This window comes from Anguilla anguilla, chromosome 16 (genome assembly GCF_013347855.1).
Source record: "Anguilla anguilla isolate fAngAng1 chromosome 16, fAngAng1.pri, whole genome shotgun sequence".
Classification (NCBI taxonomy): domain Eukaryota; kingdom Metazoa; phylum Chordata; class Actinopteri; order Anguilliformes; family Anguillidae; genus Anguilla; species Anguilla anguilla.
Genome location: NC_049216.1, coordinates 8,134,972 through 8,152,024, shown reverse-complemented (window position 1 = coordinate 8,152,024; position 17,053 = coordinate 8,134,972). Strand labels below are relative to the sequence as shown.

General features: G+C 43.7%; 1 protein-coding gene across 1 annotated transcript in view; it reads left to right on the top strand.

Annotated features, from left to right (window-relative positions):
• Positions 1-17,053, top strand: part of LOC118215240 (synaptotagmin-7-like) — a 172,748-nt gene that overhangs the window by 52,836 nt on the left and 102,859 nt on the right. The gene's annotated exons all lie outside the window — the stretch shown is intronic.

The window sequence follows — 17,053 nt, the reverse complement described above, 5'->3', positions numbered from 1 at the left end:
ATTGTACAGTGCCGGTATTATAGCGGCAATGGTTCCTTATTTTGTTAAAAAAAAAAAAAAGCTTGTGGTCCTCACCTTGCATTTTGGAAATCCACAGACGACATGAGTCTGTGTTTTTATCAAGGTAAGGATCCAGCAAACAAAATCCACAGAAATGTTTAGTCCAAAAAATATGCTAACTAGGAAAATGTCCATTGTTTACTTAGAAATTCTCCTGAGGAACTATCATTGCTGTCTGTTTCCCCGTTGTAAACACACCAAATGTATTGTGTTCATGATTGTTATTATCTCCAGTTCAGATAGACTCGCTGAAACAAGATGAGTCCACCTACAAGCTTCTCTGATGAGAACTGGGCAAGCAGTCCCTCAGTATAACCATGCACCAGCAACTCGAGCCAGACCGTATCAGTTCTGCCCAGTACAGAGCCAGCCAGTGGCGAGATATATATGCCGGCAACTGAAAAGCATTTTAGCCAATGGAATTACGTTTCTAACTGTGTATAGTTTGTTAGGCTTGTATGAAAGGACACATTGTTTCTCCTGCATAAACATACCATAAGTTTTTGAGTACTCATGCTGAAAATGTTACGCTCTGGCAAAAAAAAGTTTTTGAGGCTTTATACCTGAAAGCATTGTTTTACAACAACATTTATTTTGCAATACCTAAGGCAGAACAAGACTCATAATTTGGAGGTCTTTGACTCCATAGCACAGGACATGTGCCAATGAAGGACTTGATCCCAGTTTATATCAGTGAGCATCTAAATACATTCACGAAATATATTTATTATTCAGTACACTTATAAATTAGGAGTAGGCCAGGGTTTTAATAATAAATGTGGCGTGTGAAATTGTGGGACATGTATCACATAAGGGTGGAGTATTTGAAAAAAACATAAATCAATGGACCTCAATCAATAGATTAGTAAACTACTTAGCTAATGTTATTTTCTACCATCTTCCAGACCTGCTGCTGCCAGAGGTGGCAAGGGGAGGCCAAAGAGGGCTTGACCTGGTCAGGCTCATAGATAGATAGATAGATAGATAGAAACTTTATTGATCCCGTAGGGAAGTTCCCTTAGGGAAATTCAGGTAAATTCAGGAAATTCATAGTACTGTAAGGTTAACCTGGTCAGGCTCATAGTACTGTAAGGTTAACCTGGTCAGACTCATAGTACTGTAAGGTTAACCTGGTCAGGCTCATAGTACTGTAAGGTTAACCTGGTCAGACTCATAGTACTGTAAGATTAACCTGGTCAGGCTCATAGTACTGTACAGTTAACCTGGTCAGGCTCATAGTACTGTAAGGTTAACCTGGTCAGACTCATAGTACTGTAAGGTTTACCTGGTCAGACTCATAGTGCTGTAAGATTAACCTGGTCAAACTCATTGTTTTACCTTATGAGCCTAACGAGAACTGTAAATTGGAGAAAACACAAGTGACGAGTGAAGCCACAAAGTTATAAGCAGAACTTAACAAAGTTTAATGTTAACAGCAAGAAGAATGGTCTTCTTGGTGATCTCGGTGTAACCGCTACAGGAACAATAATTCATTGTATAATGCACATTTATTTCATTTTTTTCTGTGGAAGGCATGAGGAGCGGTTTTGTTCTGCATCTGCCTCTGTTTCCGATGAGGTCGTACGTCGAAACCGCGGATGCGACGCTGCAGCTGCGACCTTGAGCCATGCTTCTGCATGCACGTCGCGCGTCGGTAATGCACAGGAGTGAACCCTGACCCCTTTCACATCGAAACGACACTAAGAGCGTCAGCAATTTGTCAGCGGAAAAGTGTCCGTAACCTCTGGTCCCCTTTTGCACTAGAGACCGATGACGCCTAGAGAAGAGACGGCGTGCTGTTCCCGGCGCTGTAGGAAACGTGTACGTCCGCGCATTAACACCTTTTTGTTTCGCGTTCGTCTCGCGTCGTAGTAAATATATCGTCATCGCCATAAACGTTTGCAATTTATTGTCTGTTGACTAATTGAAAAATTTGAAAACATTTACCATATGTTCTGTAGCATAGGGTAGCAAAAGATGTGTGAGACAAGGCAGTGCTAGTGCTCATGTCAGGTGAAATTTGTTTATATGACCGAAAGAATAGTACTGCTCAGTTGCTACTGTAGGCCTGCATCCGTGTGACAGTGTAGAGCTTGGTTAATTCTGTCATAAGCTATATAATGGTGACAAAGAGGGGGACAAGGTTAAAGCCAATGTAGAGCTGAAAGTCTCTTTTGGGGACGGCTTACATAAAGGGTAGCCATGCACATTAAAACAATCTGGGAACGTGCTGATGGGATTGCACGTATAATGATAAAGGCATACCATATGTACAATTAATTAGTAGGGATCTGTGGGGACTGCAGTTTATCTAGAGCGCGTGACTCAAATGATCTAAACTTGCATTACTGTCTAAATCCCCATAGAGAACTGTAGGCATTGGATTGTAGCAGTCAGCTGACTAATTATACAAGTAGTGATCAATCATGGCCCTCTTATTGGCAGTTCATTGATGCGATACATTCGGGTAGCGGAAGGAATTTTACAGGGATGGAATGTCAAATAGAAAAAAAGTCTGGGGTAACTAGGTCATAATACCCTCCTCGTCCGCGGCATGTCAACAGAGTCGATATATTTTTTCACAATTTACAACGAATCCATTCAGACACAAAAACAAAACAAAACAAACAACAACAACAAAAAAACATTGTGGTCTGAAATAAACATCAAGGGGGAATACTCTGTCTGTTGAAAAAAACAAGAAAACTTAATTGAGCCGTATGCAGATAATCTCATACTTGACAGCTTCAGTTTGTAGAGAAGGCATTCCAGTTTAAAACGTTGAAAATCCTAAATTACATGCGTTTTTTAAAAAGCCGTGCAAGCAATAGTGGCGATTTTTCCCCGAAGCAATAAGTGGGCATCACTGGCCACTGACTCGCATAAAGGTGGTCCCACAACATGAATTACATTCAAATGAAAAGTTACTTTTTCTGCCAAGGTGTAAATTGGTGCCGTAAGTTGCAGCTCAGTCGCAGATCACATCCAACAATGGCTATTGAATTTTGAGGCTGATTTAAAGAAGTGTCACAGCATTAGCCTCGGCTAAAGCCAGTTACCCTGCTGAAGGCATTCGATGAAATGCTCCGAGGATGGAGGCCGATCGCAGTTCATTTGACATGTAGTTGTAATGTATTGAAATTGGGCGGCGGTGTAGTGTAATTTGTAAGGAGCTGGCCTTGTAACCTAAAGGTCACAGGTTCGATTCCCCGGTAAGGACACTGCCGTTGTACCCTTGAGCAAGGTACTTAACCTGCATTGCTTCAGTATATATCCAGCTGTATAAATGGATGCATTGTAAATGCTATGTAAAAGTTGTGGATAAGAGCGTCTGCTTAATGTAATAATTGGCACATTGCCACAGTTGTATGTGGCAATGTGCCAATGGTATGTGGTATGTAGTGGAATGTGGAGCTTGCATGTTCTCCCCGTGTCCACGTGGGTTCCCTCCGGGTACTCCGACAGTTTAAAGACATGCAGGTCTGGCTAATTGGAGACTCTAAATTGCCCATAGGCACAAGTGTGTGAGTGAATGGTGTGTGTACCCTGTGATAGATTTGTTGCCTGTCCAGGGTGTATTCCTGCCTCTTACCCAACGCATGCTTGGATAGGCTCCTCCACCCCCCCGCAACCCTGACCAGGAATAAGTGGGTATAGATAACGGATTGATGGATGGGGATGGACCATAGTAAGTGGCATTCGGGCAATCAATTTCCCAAATGTGGCCAAGTAACTGTAGTAGTTGTTGGAGTCGTCAAAAAAATATTCAAGCATTGCCCAAGCTGAAAGCTGGTCTAAGTGCTTTTAAGAGCAGCAACAGAGCAATGGTCAGTCATGAGCGTAATACTAGAAAACACTGCTGCTGGATTCCAGGATTTGATGAGTACTCCGCTGATATAGAAAGATGCCTTTCTTCCTATGGACAGGTTTACACTCTACCAGAGAATGACAGAGGAGACTGTCAGACAGCTGACCGTGATCATATTTCATCACGATGTTTACACCTTCTATTTGAGTTCATGCGTTTGAGCCTTTCATTTTTAAGCCTACAGGCTGCAGACTCTATAATTTGTTATGATTAGTCTTTTAGCCATTTTTGTGAAGTGAATGTAATTGCATTTTTTTGCTACTTATTATCTACTTATTATATCTACTTATTATTAACCTTTATTTATACAGGGCAAGTTGACTGAGCACACATGCTCTTTTACAGCGATGCCCTGTTCATGCCCCCCCCCCCCCCCTAACCCTAACCCCCCCCCCAAGTACCCTAACCTGCATGTCTTTGGATTGTGGGAGGAAAATGAAGTACCTGGAGAAAGCCCTCACAGGGACATACAAACTCCACACAGTACTGCTGTGTACACAGTGCTAACCACTCCACCACTGTGCTGCCCCGTGACTGAATTACTTCCCATTACTTATGAAAGAAACCTTACTACCCAACACTATAACAAGACCAGGTCAAAACCTAGTATATGGCTGGACCGGCCGACCAATGGTGTAACTTCATCACTCAGTCACAGACATTCGCGTTTGTAGGGCTGGCCCCGCTGTTGCGGTCCAGCCAAAAATGTATGCTGCATGTTTTGGGCTTAAATGCACTGAAAGCAGCATTTGACAGCGTGGGAACATTGCTGTCAATCATTGTCTGCGTTTAATTAATGAGAATTGATGTAGATTACTTACTGGGGATGGCCTATGTGATAACTGACTGAAAAGAAGGCTCTGCTGCCCTCTTGCTGAGGGATGACCGAATTACAGGTGAGGACTGCCCTCAATAAACTGGTGTCCGTCGTATGGGGGTTGGGCTACCAAATTTCAATAACGCAATAGCATTGACGGAATAAATTTGGTCAGTATTGCATTTAAAACCATTGTTGTCCAATCCATTTAGCTGTAATTCCATATGCAGATCAAGGGATTAAAATATATAAATTTGGTACCTAATGTTCTCCGAAACATGTGGTGTCACCAGCTGCTTCTTTTTCACATTGCAGACTACAGCTAAACTTGCGTAGTTGGACGTGTCGTAATCAATTTATAGGCTACAACTAAATTTGCGTAGTCGGAGGAGTTGTAGTCACATTACAGACTACAACTAAACTTGTGAGTCGGAGGAGTTGTAGTCATATTACAGACTACAGCTAAACTTGTGAGTCGGAGGAGTTGTAGTCACATTAAAGACTACAACTAAACTAGTCGGAGGAGTCGTAGTCACATTACAGACTACAGCTAAACTAGTCGTGGGAGTTGTAGTCACATTATAGACTACAGACCACGGTTGGAACTAGCACAGTCCGGATTCCATCTGAGGCAGCAGAGCATGCCCCTATCCCACAGTCTGGCACCTCAACCAAATGAACTACCCAGCAGCAGTGAAGCTGTGATTATTATTATTGTGAGGCTCCGCCCCCAATGTACAGCTGTCATACTGACGGGACGCCGGGATGCACACAGTAGAAAAAAGAGATACATTTTCGCTGAAAATTCTCAAGCCAAGATCGGGCCCTTAACGCCCAGCTGATCAATCACTGTTCATTTTTGTATAACTCCATTTCCAAAGTTTGTTGCACGGTGCTTCCCAACTGACATTTTCCAGAAAAAGAACAAAAAGCCAAAAAAAAAAAAAAAAAAACAACTGAAAAAAACCCCATTTGGGAAAAAAAACCAGAAAGCGATTCCCCGACCCCTTAAAAAGCAATCGCGCACAGCCCCCTGGAAAGTGGTGCAATACGGGAAAGAATAGCTCAATAGACGCTAATGTAATGGAGGAAATAGGCCAGCGTCTAATGGGCAGATGTAATATCAGCGCGCAGAAACCGGACATATTGCTCACGGAGAGAGAGAGAGAGAGCCGACTGCGAGAGAGCTCTCTTTTTTTCTGGGCTCTCAGAGTTTTGGAAAAAGCCATCTGGTATTTGTGGCGCTCGGGTTTTAATATTAGCGCCGACGGACTCTGGAGACTCTCCAAGGTCGGGCTTTAATCGCCGGCCTGTCGACGGAGATAAACAGCCCGTGAGGTAGCGTTACGGGCTGGTCCCGGCAAAAAAAGCCGGATCCGTGCCAGCGGGGGGTAGAAACAGGCTCCTTTTTTACACCGGAGTGGCGCTGGTAGAAAAAAAAAAAAAAAAGGGCCTCTTTTGGTGCGGCGTGGAAGGTGCGCCTGTTTGGATACGAGTGTCACCGGAACGTGCTGAAGGACACACCCGGTAACGCGGACAAAAATGAGAGGGCCCATCCCACTCTTAATTTTCTTTGGAAGATAATATTTGCAAGGGACAAGTTCAATTTTGCATTGTTACAAGCGTATACAATAAACAAGTGTGCTATGTATAAGGTTTGAAGACAATGCTAATTGCCTTTGTGTTTAAATAAAGTTTAGTGGAGGCAGCTCGGAGGCTGATGCTGTTGAAGCACCGTTTCAGTGTGTGGACGTGCGCCCTGGTCTAACAGCTGGACACCGCTCCCAACAGAACTGGTTCTTGGGTATATTCAACCAATTATTCTTCATAAAGTAACATTTAATCTCATATTCGGTTTTGTACTATTATCTATGGTACACGCATTTGAGAAGGAAAGAACTGCTAGCATATTAATATCTTAAAACCAAATATATCCTGTATATGTACAAGCTCTGGAAACATAATGTTTCTGGACACCTGCTTTTTGGAGTTACTTGAAGTGTTTTCCTGTCTTAGACCACGTGGCCCCGAATGTCCCTGTACCAGCAGTCAAAAATTCCTAGAGCCAATTGAAAACACGCACTAAATCTGAAATAATATTTTAAAAACTCCCAGAAGTGAACTATAACTGTAAGAAGAGGTGAGTCACAGGAGATATATTCACTCACAAAGTGGGTGGTGCGCATAGAGACCTGCAAACTCGGTTCACAGATGAATAACTGTTTGGTATGATTGGGTTCTTTTGTCTTTAAATGTTTCGCCTCAAGTTCCTTCAATAGCAAAGATAGCTCCCCAACTCAGTCTCCTGCTTCTGAAAGAGATGCAGATATTTAAGGGGGGGGGGGGGGGGGGAGTGGGAGGGAGAGATTGTAGCTATTGTTCCGTGTGAGAAATCTAATTGTTTCTATTTAAAAGTGTAATCAATAGATGAGAGAGAATAAAAGCAGTCTCATGGTTCGTAATTGAGTGGGATGAGGAAGACGGAGATGGAGGGATAAGGACAGGAGGGGGAAGAGTGGAGGGAAGAGAAATGGGTAACAGTGCAGGCAGGAGGAATGGGAGGCAGGGGTGAGGACAGATCGATGGAGTGGAGGCTGGGCCTTTAGACAACAATAAAAACAGTAAAATTCCTGCTGACTAGTTTAAAATAGAAATTGAACTATTTTCACCATTAGTCAGAACACAGCCTTTACTTCATACGGCAATAACAAAATTTTCATGGATCTGCAGGGGGTGTTTTCAAACATTATCAGCATCTAAAGTAAGTATTTAAAATAAAAAAAAATGACTCTTCATAACAGTCAAGCCTTCTAGTTTTGATCCAGGTCTGTACTGAGCATGCACTGCCAAGGCTTTGGAGAAGGTGGGTCAAGGGACGCTGTCAGGTCAGTGAAGCTTCACAATGGCTGTAGCTGATAAACTGACAGGTACACTGACCAATGAGGAAGAAGCTGAGGGCGGAGCCAGTGTTGAGCGCAGAGAGGTCAAAAGGACATGAGTTTCACAAGCAAAGATCTTGTCCTTTACACTCATGTCAAACAGAGACGGACAGAATGTTCTGGAAAGCCCAGAAGTGGCTGTATTTGCAAGTTTTCAGCCAAAAATATATTTGCACTTGCCACCACCATTTCAATTCATATTTGACATAATTTTCAACATAAGCACAGTACTTCCAGTGCAAAGCTTGCTGGTGTGCAGGGCCCGAAAAGCTCAGTTTTGATTTAATCTGATCCTAAAACCCAGCTCCTCGTTACAGATGTGATCTATGTTCGTTACAAATTTTGGTCCTGCGTTAGCTTGGTTAGCTTGCGTTAGCGCTGCAGAAACGTTGCTGATACACCCGCCGCTTCGGGGATGCTGTTCGTCAGTTCTCACTGGCCTGCTCATAAATCAGGGGAACGCGCTCCCATTGTTATTCACTCCGGATAATACGTCTGCTAAAAGGATGTAATGCGATGCTCGCCCTTACAGAACTAGAGTATACCGCGACCTATCGAAGCAAGATACCTCGTGGAGATATCGCAGTGCGTGACGGCGTCTGGGACGCGTGGGCAGACATGCAAATTGCTGTTGTTTACCGATACTGCACCAAGCTGTACAGTTTATGTATTTTGAAAATACACTGCTGTGAACTACATTCGCCCTCGTCTTTCAAAGGCAGCATTGAAGTGAGGTGCAAAGTCGGTCAAAGTGGAGTCCTTCGTTCCTGAGCGGTTTTAATGGCCGTTATAAACTGCGTCGTCACAGCGGCCGTGGCTGTTTTAAATGTGGACAGCCGTTCGTGGTGTGAACTTGTTCGTGCCCTCTGTTTACGAGGAGCATTTTCTAAAACCGCATAATGACTACGCCGCTGCTTTGGTCAGGAGACAACCTTGCAAAATTAAGAATGAATAAATCAAAGGTAAATTTGGAAACTTTCTGGACAGGATAATATTTTAAGCCAATAGCACTCACAGCTGGAGAGAGAAGAGACATGTAATTGTTTGAGTTTGGGTCGGTGTGCATGACTTTAGTTCTAGAGAGCTGCAGCCTGCTGGTTTTTTTGTGATTCACAGCATGAGTGATTAATTGAGTAACTGATTGATTTAAGATTTGTTTTTAATGATTAGATCGGTTGCCAGGGAACCAAAAATGTATGGTAGAATGTGTAATCTCTTGGACAAGTAAGTTTGTAGCTGCGCATGAGTCAAGGGTCTGTACCTTAATGTTAACCTGGTCTCACTCATAGTATGATGATGATAACCTGGTCAGGCTCATAGTACTGTAAGGTTAACCTGGTCAGACTCATAGTACTGTAAGGTTAACCTGGTCAGACTTGTAGTACTGTAAGATTAACCTGGTCAGGCTCATTATACTGTAAGTTTTACCTGGTCAGGCTCATAGTACTATAAGGTTAAGCTGGTCAGGCTCATAGTACTGTAAGGTTAACCTGATTCATTAATGAATAAGATTAATCACATGAGGCTACAGTGGGCACATGATCACCAAAACTGGATGACTGAAGATCGGAAAACATTGTCTGATCTAACAAATCTCAATTTCTTCTGTGACATGCAGATGCTAAGGTCAGAATTCGGCATGAATCTGTGGACCCATCCTGCATTGTGTTAATGGTGCAGGCTGGTGGTGGTGGTGTAATGGTGTGGGGAATGTTTTCTTGGCACACATTGGGCCCGTTAATACCAATGGTGTATCATTTGAATGCCACAGCATACCTAAGCAGGATAATGTGTCATGTGACAAAGTGCCCATCGTCTCCAGCTGATTCCACGAACATGACAATAACTTCTTTACTTTACTCCAATGGCCTGCACAGTCCCCAGATCTGAAACCAAGAGAAGTACTTTTGGGATGAGGAACGGGAGGTTCACAGAATGAAGGTGTGGCCGAAAAAAATCAGCATGTTACTAACAAGTCAGCACGGACAGAAATCCCCAAGGAATACTTCCAGCACCTTGTTGAATGCAAACCGTGAAGAATTCAGGCTGATCTGGATGCAGAAGGTGGCCCTACCTAGTGCTAAATCGGTGTCTCTAATAAAACAGCCAGTGAGTGTGTATCCTCTCGGCTCCTGCTCCTCGACCGTTCGTGGCGGTTTCTCTCGCTCTGAATATAAATCCTCGCGCAGGTGCGCGCTACAGAAGTCCAGGTGTAGGACGGTTACCTCATCGATTGTGACTGCACAGATCGGCCCAGGTGTGCTGACTGCGGCCGCTGGGTCAGCAGTGCTCCTCTGATTATCAGGTCACCCCGAAAACCTCTCTCTCTCTCTCTCTCTCTCTCTCTCTCTCCCTCCCTCCCTCCCCCCCCCCCCCATCCGGGAGAGCGCGAAGCTGGTAACACCTGCGCACATAAAACCTCTCCCGCCGCCCTCGGCTTCTGCGTTCATCACCGAGGCAGCACCCGCCAGGGACGTTGTAGCCTGCCCGGGCGCCGTCCCTTTTGGAAAACCCAGCCGGAACGCGGCGGTCTAAAGTTGTGTCCGATTCATTGGGTTCGTTTAACTACCAGAAGCACACGGCGAGGACTGGGGGCTGGAAAAGGCCGCCGTAGGACACGCCCCCCCCCCCCCCCCTAAAGACAGGGAAGTTCTGGACCTTTCCGTCAGTTTTTTTTTTTTTTTAATGAGGTCGCGCGTTTGACATTTTCCGGAACGAAGGAAGCTCCCCCAAGCCGCTGCCCCCCCCCCCCCCCCCCCCCCCCCCCCCCCTCTTTAATGCCCTCTCCCGTGCAGGAGGTGTGTTTAAGGTGACAGCTGAATGCGGAATAATCAGGACCCCTGAGTCGTCCCAGGGCCACCTGGGAAATCAAGCCTTCCCAAGCACCCCCACACCCCCCCGCCTCTTATCAATACTGGCCGTGTGGCTGCATACAGCAGGACCAACAGCTTAATCACGCCCGGCTGTGACTCAGACTGCCAACACTCTCTTTCCAAATATGGGGTACGCTGAGGTAACCAATCAGTGTTGAGGGAGCGGGGAGATGCAAAGTGTACTTAATTTAACACCATCTTGCACTGGTTACTGGGCAAATTAAGTGGTGAACGGTACAGATGGGGTCAATTTGCTCTTCACCAGTGCTATATGTGAAGTGAAGTGGCCAATGCTGCGCAGTTGGCAGCCATGCTAGTGGCAGTCTTATTTGTCCTCAACCAAACACTGTTCCTATACCTCCCTCTGAGCTCATTAAACTAATGGTACCAATTAAAAGCAAGCCAAGGCAAGCAACCTCAGTGCAGACTTGAGAGTTTTAAAGGTAAAACCACCTTAGCTGGATGTTTTTAAATGGGAAACTACGACACAACTGCGGCAGCAACAAGAACAACCATCCATTCATTCATTATCTGTACCCGCTTACCCTGAGCAGGGGGGCTGGAGCCTATCCCAGCGTGCATTGGTCGAGAGGCAAGGAATGCACCTCGGACAGGTCGCCAAACTATCGCAGGGCACACACACCATTCAAACACAACCACATTAATACTACTACTACTACTACTACTACTACTAACAATGACAACAACAATACCTTTGTTTCACACGTTTCCCAAGCTCGATGTGTTCAAAGACAGAGCTGTATCCTTACAGTGAGCGGGATGTTCAGCAGCACCCCCTGTGCTTCTCGTTAAGGGATACGAGAGGTGAGGCAGGAGGGTGTTTGGGCTGCTGTGTTCCCCCACGCTCCTCCCGCCCCCCCTTCATTTACCCCCGGGTTGCTCCTCTGCTCCCCTGTGAACTGCCCTCTTGCCCCCCGTCCTCTCCTCTGTCTGGGGGAAGCGGAGTAATGATGATGTACTGCATGGTCACCTGAATGTTCTTCCCCAATTTGTATTTCCATCGTCAGCATTAGTGCTATTAGTATTATTAGTAGATGTATTAGGACTATTGCAATAGAAGTATTTATATATGAGTAACTAATAATAAATATTATAATAATATTATATGTGTATGTGTTCAATTTTTGTAGTACTAGTTCAACTACTAACAATATTGATAGCAGTTGCATTAGTACTATTGTAACATACTTGTAAAAATATTTGTATTAGTCTAATTGATGAAAATTTTTTATTTATATAATCAAATAATATTTTAATAGTACTAATGGTAATTCAGCTACTAATAATACCAACAGCAGTCACACTAGTACTTTTGCAATAGAAGTTTAAATGTTTTTATGAGTAATTAATGAGTAATATTTATGTATATATGCTCATAATGTAATAGCACTAACTCAGGTATTAATACTGCTAATAGCAGTTGCATTACTACTATTGCGGCAGAAGTTTAAAAGTATTTATACATGAGTAATTAATGAGTGATATTTTTGTATAAATGTGCTCATATTTTAATGTGTGTGCAGATGTGAGCTCTGCTGATTATTCAGAGAGAGGAAGGAGCTGTCGCTGAGGCTGCTGGGAGAGGCTAGCGCAGGGTCTCCAATATGACGCCATCCGAAGGGTGTGAGAGGAGCGAAGCACAAAAGCAGAGAGGTGCGAGGCGAGAGGAGAGGGGTGCGAATTAGACCATTTCCCATCCGGTCCCGGTCGCGTGTCATCGTCGCCGCCGCCGCCGCCGCCGCCGCCATACTCCGCTTCGGATTCCGCGAGCGGAAACGCTCCGGCAACCCATCCCCAGGACGACCTCAACCAGCCGGGGAAGGGGGAGGGGAAGGGGGAGGGGGGGTCCTGAAGGGTCACCGTAGCGACACGCTACAGCTGCCGGTCCAGGGCTGACTCTCCGCCCTTAAAGATGATTTACTGCGCTGTTACAGATGGAGGAACAGTTCTTAGCATGCTGGGAGAGAGAGAGAGCGAGAGAGATTGAGTGAAAAAGAGAGGGAGCGATTGAAAGATAGAAAGGGAGGTTAGGATGCAGAGAGGAGGAGAGAGGAACAGATTGAAAGAGAGAGAAAGGGAGGTTTATGGGGATGAGCTTCTAACTTCCCTTCATAAACAAAATAAGAAAAAATAAACCTTAAAATCTGACAAGATCAAACACTAACAACAGAAGAAAAGTAAAAAAGGAAAGCTACAAAGGAAAACTCAATAAATAAACACACAAACAAACAAAAAAATAAACAGTCCGTAGAAACTGCTGGCAGTACAACATCACCCAGACAGATTTTCAAACCACCTCAAAACACAAATTCAGGTCCCTCACCCAAAGCCCCCGTCAGACCACCGCCCCCCCCCCCCCCCAACTACCCGCCCGGCCCACCCAAATTCCTATTACCAATCCACTCACCATTTGAGCCCCCAATGTCCTTATTCCTATTTAGGCACTTTAACCAGATTCTCATTTTCACAGAGAGAGAGAGAGAGAAAAATACCCCAATTACACTGCCTATCAAAATTTGGCTTAAAACATTCCAATCAGTCATTCAGCCAATTGCATTATTTGGCAGTGAGGTGTGTGGTCCGTTCACAGAAGAAGACTTTGCAAAATGGGACAAACACCCCGTAGAAACCCTGCATGCATCCATGTCCAGAGAGAAGTAGCAAACAATACATGAAGGACAGAATTAGACTAATATCCACCATTGATCAACATTAAAAAAAAGGCAGTTAAATTTTGGATTCACCTAAAAAAACAGTGACCCCCACTCGTGTCATTACGTAGCCTTGGAATACCAAGAGATGAGCCCAGAGAAGAGCGGCCTCAGCCAGCAAGTCCTGCCCCCCCCCCCCCCAAACACAAAGCAGCCTCATGACAGCACTACACAAATAATTAGAGTCAACCAAATTACACCCTAGCAAAACATAAACAAAATTACATCACCTATTGGGGGACACACAAAGCAAATTAGAGCGCTATAGGGCGCTAAAAAGAGACTACTCTGTGGCAGACTACCTGACCATAGAGAGAGCAATAAAAACAAGGGCAATATTGACAAAATATTGACTTTTATATAGACTATAGTGAGCACAACCTGGCCATCGAGGCCGGTAGACACCGGCAGACCTGGCCGCTGCCCGGAGAGCACAGACAGGTTGTGCTCGCTCAGTAATACCGAAGAGCGGGTGACAGCGGCTTCATTTCCGCACAAAATGTGAAAAATACAGTGAGACGAGAACACTATGAAATAGACACTTCTGCGCAATAAAATAAATCTGCCCTGAATTTCAAACTCTCTCAGAGGTAGAAGGGCTGCCATTCCTCTTGGGAGAGAGGAGGGAATGTGTGGCTTTGGCAGTACATTGCCACTTGTCACAAACAGTGAGTAACGTTATTACATAAAACAAAACAAAGACCTTTCATGGTCCATGGCCAATTTCATGTGTTTGTCTTTTAGATGTAGAATTTGCTTTCTTTCCTTGCTCTGTGTGTTTGTTGTCGCCTTATCTGTTATCTGACTGTTATATCATTGTATGCTTTGGCAAGGTGAGTCTACCCTTTCAATGCCAATAAAGCTTATTTGAATTTGAGAGAATTCAAATATAAATTTAAATATGCAATTTGCTTCAGATATTTATATTAGAAATATTTATATTTTACAATTGTTATTTGTTGACCTTTTTTTAAATAGGTAACTTACCCCACCATAATTCATTTTTTAACAACCTACACTATGCATATTTGTTTTTATTACGATACATGTATTATCATTTTTGTTATGTTCTTCTCACCTTAATTAATGTGAATTTTTAAAGCATTATATTATTATTATTATTATTATTATGGTGTTGTGGGTCATGCTTGCTGCATGCTGTACATGTGGTTTCTGTGTATTATATGTGTTGCTTTGGCAATGTGATTGTAGTAGAGAGAGAGAGAAAGGGAAGTAGGGACAAAAGAGCGGGTGAAGGATAGAAGGATAGAGAGAGAGAGAGAGAGAGAATCGGTAAAGAAAGAGTTAAAATATTGTTTGTGGCAATGCTCACTAAATTAGATTTAGCGAGACGGCAGGAGAGAGGGGGCATCGTGGGAAAATCACGAATGGAAAAATGCTGGTTTACTTCCTTTCCTAATATCCAGGGAGGCTCTTTCACCTCCGCCCCCCCCTGTCTGCACGGAGGTCGGTACAGTACAGACAGACCACCGTCACCAACAAGGCAAGACGGATGGAAACAATTAGGCAACATTATGTGCATGCCATTGAGCGGCGTGATTGATTTCGATGTAATTACTTAATTGTCCGCAGTTTGTATAATCCCAGAGAAAATGTCTTGTATAAGTGCCGAAGCACAAATGCATTTTTCTCCATATCTGGAGGGCCCCCTCTCGCTGATAGGTCACTCTTTCTCTGTTTTCTGTGATGAATAGACACTGGCTGAGAAATGCATTACCACTCATTTTCTCGCTCCCTCCATCCTCCCCATTCTCTCTCCAGATATATCCATAAATCACTCCCTCTCAACCCCTGGCACCTCTTGTCTCTCTCTCTTTCTCTCTCTCTCTCTCTCTCTCTTTCTCTCTCTCTCTCTCTCTCTCTTTCTCTCTCTCTCTACCCCTCTATCCCCCTGTATCCACCATCTCTTTCCTCCCTCCCTTCATCTCTCTCTCTCTCTCTCTCTCTGTCTCTCTCTCTCTCACTTTCTCTATTTCTCCCCGTCCATTCAAACAGTAAACAAGTAGCAGTGACTCTCTGCCAGTGATTTGTGTGCATTTGACAGAGGCGTTTGCGTATTTTTGGAACTGTTTATTTCGATGTTTTATGGGAGTACTCCGAACCCAACAGTACCCCCGCAGGCTGCTCTTCCCTGCTCAGCCAGACCCGCTATAAAAATAAACGGCGAAAAGCCGCCAAGATCAAAGCCGCGATCTCCGTAACTGCGAACCGCTCATCCGAAATGAATTATGTCCCGTAGCGCCGGTCCCCAACCGCGGCCTCCTCTTTTCATTTTAAAAATCAGCCGCTGATTTAGAGCCAGGCAACCAGGTGAGGTGAGTTACCTGTACAGTCGTAAATAAAGAGTTTAGTCATTACGAAAACCAGTAGACTGTACCCCACGTGAAATTATTGTAACGCGCAGCGCACTGCAAATTGTATTGCATCGCGGCGTAATGCTAAAACAAACATTAGAAGGTATTGACATGAACCGGAAGTCTTTATATGTATGTGTTCAGCTGAATTTTTCAGCGTATTGCTGTATAGTTACCAATGTGTGTGGCGCCAGGGTTCAAATTATGGGGGGGATTGGGGGGGTCTGACCCCCCTAATTAAGACTTGGACCCCCCCCAAAAGAGGTAAAAACAACAGGTCGGGGAGGCTGAAACATTTATATATCCTTCTTACCTGTAATCGTAAATATTACAATATATTTCCCATCAGTGGCGTCACTAGGGTTGGTGTCTAGAAGGATCTAGAAGGTAAGAAGGATATATATAAATGTTTCGACCCCGCCGACCTGTTGTTTTTACCTCTTTTGGGGGGGTCCAAGTCTTAATTAGGGGGGTCAGGAGCTCTTCATTAACCGCGCAATGGAAGACACACGCTTACCGTCTCATAAATCACCAAAAACTTCAAGAGTGATAAACAGTGCAGCTAGGGTGTTTGTTCCAAAACACTATTTTAGAATATTATTAGATTGATGAAAGTACAGCCAGAAATTTATGAATTCAATTAATAACTTTTAAAAATATTCATCCCTCATGAATAATCAAATCATAACACATTTTAATATATATCCAGCTGTGACAGAACACGATTACATTACAAAGCCCCAAAGCAGTCTTTCAACCAACTGACAAATTCGCACACTGAACTGCATTCAAATCCAAAAATTTGTGGCAACTCTGTTACCACCAATTTTAATAAAGAATTGTTATTTAATGGAAACGATTGTATCATTTTCCCATCATAATCACAATACCTTTTCAACCTAACAATAAAATTCACATTTTTTAATCAACGGCTATCTCTTTGTTTATATCTTTTTTCTCATCTTGTTGTGTCACCGGATATTGAAACATGCGTAAAGACTCGATCAAATATCTGTGTTTTGGGGCACGTCGTGATTGTGTACCATATCTCTCAAACCTTCTGCGTATTTTTATATCTGAGGCTGCCTTGTGACTGCAAATGTCCCCTACGGGGGAAACAGCTATTGGTAACATTTTACGGTGCAGTTCCATTTCCTAGCATTGCGTACGTACTGTAAATAAGTTCAAAGATCATGCAAAACATCCGTTGATGAACTTGCCGATGGCTTAGTGAACATTCATTAATTAAGCTGTATTAGAATATTAAAATATAGAATGATGAGAAAAGGCCATTAAACCCATTAGTAACACTTACTTTTAAAGTTGCCTATGCACTTGGTGTTTATCAGGTAAATATCCGTCAAAAATATCTATTTATTGGCTAATTAC